Raw genomic sequence first — 6183 nt, forward strand, 5'->3', positions numbered from 1 at the left:
CTTTTTTTTTCTTCTCAATTAGCCACCGGCGAGTTGCTAACAGTTTTCGGTATTGATTTTCAAATTAATGTTGATCATGAACAACGGGTTCTCCTTCCACGCTCGTAGAGAGGCCAACTTTAATCAGTGTGTTAACGAGTTCGTCAATGAGTCGAAATGAAATTGTTCTGCACAATTGGAGAGAATGATAATATTTGTATCTTTACTCTTTTATTGTGATACTTGATGTTCTGCAAAATCTACGCTGCGCGTTTGCTATAAGTAAGATTTTGCTCTACGTAAAACGTTGGTGAGAGCTTTCCCGAATTTTTGATGATGTAACCAGTGGTCAGTCCAGCTGTCTTAATGATCATTTTTGTGTGGTCTTTGCGGTTTACACGTATCCAACACCATGGGGGAAAGGGCTTCCAAGCATAGCGCCAATAATTTGATGTCAGCGGTCCCGTGGGTAAGACTTCAAGACAAAAGAAACTGACAAATTGGTTTCCGTTACCAAGGCAATGGAGACATCATCCTCACTTGTTGATGAGAAGAAGTGGGATGGGTCTTTAGTTATTGGATTGTTGGGGGTGACCGATGTGCCACGTAAGACAATGTTGGCTAATTATGAAGCAGTTGCAACATTTCCGGTTAATCCAATGAAACACTCACTTTAAAGAACGTCCACCCACGTAGAGCGTCCTTGTTGGTCACGAACGCCTGACCATAATTGTGGTTAAATATATAGGTAAGTGCGTGGGTATCAGAAACAATGATGGTTTTCGATTATAACACTCTGGGTATTACTCAGTTTCTAGATGGGCTAATCTGGGCGCCCCTATAACACTTTTCTGTGAATTCCGCAACGAAAAAAAAAGTGTGCCGTCGGATGGCTCATGTGTTGATGCCGTCGTGAACTATAATTATATTTGTATGAATTTACACACATTTATTGCTGTCCAACATTTACACATTTTAACAAAAATTGTCAACTATATTCAAATTATGAGTAGTTTGCAGTAATACGTAACTTATGGTATATAAAAAAAAAGATTTAGATATTAAGAAGCTTAAAGTAGGACAACAATTAGGTTAAGGTGAAGCAGAGGCTTTTGTGCCTTAACCTATTGACAGACAAACAACCGAAAATACTATACAGAATACAGATAGACAAACAAAATACACGAGAGACGCTAGTATTTGGTGAGTATGTTTTAACATACTGTTAAAACAATATACGTCAAATTTGTATAGTGGATAAAGAATATTATTTTGGTTTTAACCGTAGGCCTATTTACTGTAGCAAGTTCGAGTGAGGCACTATAGTCGACTACAGTCGACCATTGGTTGATTTTGCCCGGTACCCAGGATGTATTGAATGCATAGGTAACCATGGAATATTGACCAGTGGTTGACAAAATGGTCGCCACCCGAACTTGTTGTAGTGTGTGAGCAGTGTATACTCATAGGCATATAGCTCGGTTGGGATTCGACGACAATTTTGCTATTCTAGAGCAGTGTCTAACCATGGAGAAAGAAAATACACTCCGTGTTTTAACCAAAGACCAATACACTCAATCAGTTGTGAAGATTGTTCGAGATGTCCCTGTGTTCTTCATAGCTCAACCTCGAACCCACATATTTACGTCACGATTCGTATATTGAATACAAACTAAAGGACTCATTCTGAATGTGTTGAAACAAGGTCGTGAGCTGCTATATCTGGCCAAACCGTGTTCAATGTTAACAGACGATGAGACGATTATTCGTGGAAACAAATCCCGCTCTTGTCATCTACGTTTACGTCAAGTCGGATGGCCTTTCGGTTGTGGTACTTGTACGGCACAAAACACAAACAGATTTACATTAAACTTACATGTTTAACAATAATGATGGTAGAAAGCTTGCCTTGAAATATTACTTGCTGAGGTGCTGTAGTTTTTAAGAGTTGAGGGGTGCCAACAACTCACCAGCGAGACGAAAAATATGTTAAGCATGTACAATGGATTAGGCGCGACTCTCCTGAAAACATTGCTTTGTGAATTTCACTTTTTTTTCAAAATCTTTACAGTTAATGAAGCTGGAAATTCTACGATGAGATTTCCATGGCCAAACACTTTATATGGAAAAAGATATCAAAACCCTTTAAATACACAGTATAATGTATCTAAATATCTTTTTTTTTTTTTTTTTAGAACCAAATTATTTGAAATGTATTGTATAAAATTCACACTTTCGGTAAACAGTATTGTCCAAGTCCCAGTACTTCGTGTATCACAACTTATATATAAAATTACAAACCTCTGAAAATTTAGGCTCAATCGGTCATCGGAGTCGGGAGAAAGTAACGGGGAAACCCACCCTTGTTTCCGCACATTTCGCCGTGTCATGACATGTGTTTAAAATAAAAAGTAAAGCATTTCATGGGATAGTTATTCAAAAGAAGTCTTTCAGCACTACCTTCTGTAAACCCTGTAAATTATTTGTAAATCTGTGAGGGTTTTTTTCTGTACCGAAAGTGTATAATGGCTTTATTTTTATTATATCGCAGAACGGTGCGAAAAATGTCAGGAAGAACATGATGTCTCTCACATACGTGAGTTGTTACTGCCAAGTCGTTACAAAACAAATACCTTAAAGGGGCACGTTGCATTGGATCGGTCAAGTTGGTCTATAGACCAACTTGACCGATCCAATGCAATATGAAAAGCGTTTGAAACCGTTTGTTATCTAACACATACGGTTAGAAAGATGTTTTAAAAGTAGAATATAATGATCCACAAAAATATGCCTTGAAATTGCGTGGTTTTCCTTCTACTTTGAGAACAACACGGAGTCAAGAACTTGACTCCACAAAATGGCGCGCCGTGTTAGTTCACGACGTATAAAGAAAACAATGCAATTTCGATGCATTTGTTTGGATCGTTATATTGTACTTTTAAAATATCTTTCTAACGGTTACCAACGCTTTTCATTGACCAACTCGACCGATCCTAGGCAACGTGTCCCTTAAAGGCAGTGGACACTATTGGTAATTGTCAAAGACTAGCCTTCACAGTTGGTGTATCTCAACATAAGCATAAAATAACAAATCTGTGAAAATTTGAGCTCAATCGGTCATCGAACTTGCAAGATAACAATGAAAGAAAAAAACACCCTTGTCACACGGAGTTGTGTGCGTTTAGATGGTTGATTTCGAGACCTCAAGTTCTAAATCTGAGGTCTCGAAATCAAATTCGTGGAATATTACGTCTTTCTCTAAAACTGTGGCACTTCAGAGGGAGCCGTTTCTCACAATATTTTATATACCGTCAACCTCTCCCCATTACTTGTCACCAAGTAAGGTTTTATGCCAGTAATTATTTTGAGTAATTACCAATAGTGTCCACTGCCTTTAAGGGTATTTTGCTACCTTTTGGATTACTGTTGTCGAATACATCGGGTGTACAATGTAAAATGTTAGTACAAGTAAAGGATGGAGAAAGGTGATCACCAAAGCTGTAATCAAATTTTCTGGCAACTGCGACCGACAACTTGTTACCGTGTCTTTCAGAGCAATTCTTACTTTAAGTCATTAATTTACAGAGTAATGAGCTTCCAGAGTCATTACCAAGCGTCGGACCCTTTAAAACCAACCTCATAATAGTTTTATTAGACTTTACACTGGCATAACAATATAAATACATAATAGTTTCGTTGATGTGCGCCATTGAGACTATTCTAATCGGAGAAATAGGAAACCCGCAAACTGAGAATTTACTGTTTTTATAATGAGTTTTGGGGATTACTTCTGCTGTTTTGACTTCTTCCGAGTGGTTGTGGAACTTCGTAAAAATTATACAAGTCGGTCTTAAAATAAACAGCATCCATGACACTGCGTAAAGGATTCATATAGGTACTTGGCCTTCGTAACGGGTTCTGCTGTTTTTATAACTTTTGTGTGTATGGTTTCTTGGACGAGAAGAAGGGGAACTATTATAAGTCTATTCGGTCTAAATAATAAACGACAACCATGAAACCGCTAAAGGCTTCCTTACGTCCCTCGTAACCTTGGCAACAGCTTCTGCTAGTTTTAGGATAACTTTTGTGTGTATGACTTCCTGGACGAGAAGAGGAACTAATATAGGCCTATTCGGTCTCAAAGCCATTTGGCACTTTCGGAACAGAAGAAGAATTGAACGTTCACAAATTTACAAATAACTTACAGGGTTTACAGAAGGTAATGGTGAAAGACTTCTCTTAAAATATTATTCCATGAAATGCTTTACTTTTTGCGAAAACATTAAAACAATACCAATTCTCGATATCGAGATTTACAGATTAATTTAAAACACAAACATGTTATGACACGGCGAAGCGTGCGGAAACAAGGGTGGGTTTTCCCGTTATTTTTCTCCCGACTCCGATGACTGATCGAGCCTAAATTTTCACAGGTTTGTTAATTTATGTATAAGTTGTGATACACGAAATGCGGACCTTAGACATTACTGTTTACCGAAAGTGTCCAATGGCTTTAATAATGAACGGCATGCATGACACTGCGTGAATTGGCTTCTTACATACGTCCATCGTTACCTAGTGGCAATCCCTTTAAGTATGTCATTGGAACTCGTCATTGACATCAAATTAGATGTGCCATTGTAATGGAAAGGTTGATTTATTTGGGATGGGCCGGTGCGGCAGAGATTCTGTCCCATAGAACTTTTCGCAAAAACCCATTGCGCGGGCTCTAACTGTTGATGAATGAGGTGCATGCTGGTCTAGCTAGCAATCAAACTTGATCGCTAGCTAGACCAGCATGCATCTCATTCAACGCCTAATGTACCGAGTATGTTTTTGCGATAAATTTGGATAGCGCCCTCTTTTGAAGCAACTTCATTCAGGCTGTGTTATTTACCACATGGGGAACACCACACACAACACCGGGGACAAAATCCGTATGCATCATGCCAAAAAATGTCCGGTGTCGCTTGCAATTATGTCCTCTATGCAATACTAGCCGGAGGACATTATTGCATGTGCATGTGCAATAATGTCCGCCAGACGGCTTTGCATATGCAAACGTGTCCGCCCGGACGCTGCTGAATAATGCACTTGTGACCGCCCCGTGCAAAACCGTCATTGCAGCCTTCGCCATTTTTTTTACTAGCAAAGTGCTGGTCATGATTGACATGGGAAATGTTCGGCCTTTGAGAATTCGCTGCAATCATACGTGAATATTCATGCTGCATACGTAGGTTCATTGCGTGCACGCTCGCTACGTACAGTCATGTACATGTCTGCAGGACGGTTTTTGCATAGACCCAGACACGATTGCATGTGCAAAATTGTCCGGAGAGGACAGTATTGCATGGCGGACACAATTGCGTCTGGACCGGCCCTAACAAGTGTCCGCTCATTGGCATATTGCGATCTGATTGGTCGTTGCGTCTATGACGTCGTATTGTTTGCTAAAACAGTGTCCGCGGAATAGCATGATCAGCATTGCGTGCGCAATTGCTTCTCACCAGGGCCCAATTTCATAGAGCTGCTAAGCACAAAAGTTTGCTTAACATGAAATTTCGTCCTTGATAAAAACAGTATTTCCAACCAAATTTCCACTTGATTTTTCAGGATAAGCAAACAACAGCTTAATACCAGTAACAAGCAATATAACATATGGAAATTTGGTTGGTAATCTTGTTTTTATCAAGGAAGACATTTCATGCTAAGCAAACTTTTGTGCTTAGCAGCTCTATGAAATTGGGCCCTATGAAATTTGCTTAGCATTAAATGTTTGCCATGATAAAAACAGGATTATCAACCAAATTTCCACGTCATCTTCAGGATAAGCAAACAACAGCTGAATGCCAGTCAAAGCAATATGCAACAAACGGAGTTTTGGTTGGTAATCCTGTTATCAAGGAAAACGATTCATGCTAAGCGAACTTTTGTGCTTAGCAGCTCTATGAAATTGGGCCCTGGCAAGACGTCGTACAGATTATCATTTGACGAAGTTTAATCAGCTAGGACTAAATACAATTACAAAGAATACTTTCGTTATTTGTTAGAAGTTTAGTTTATTCAAAATACCACCAGAACAAGTTGTAAAAGAAATTAAAGGAATAAAAAAATTAAATTATTGCATTTCAGCCCACTTAAATAATATGATATTAGGATAAGGATATAGCACACTGCGGAGTGCTGGTAAAAGTAAAACATTAT

This window comes from Asterias rubens, chromosome 6 (assembly GCF_902459465.1).
Source record: "Asterias rubens chromosome 6, eAstRub1.3, whole genome shotgun sequence".
In the NCBI taxonomy this organism is placed as follows: Eukaryota; Metazoa; Echinodermata; class Asteroidea; order Forcipulatida; family Asteriidae; genus Asterias; species Asterias rubens.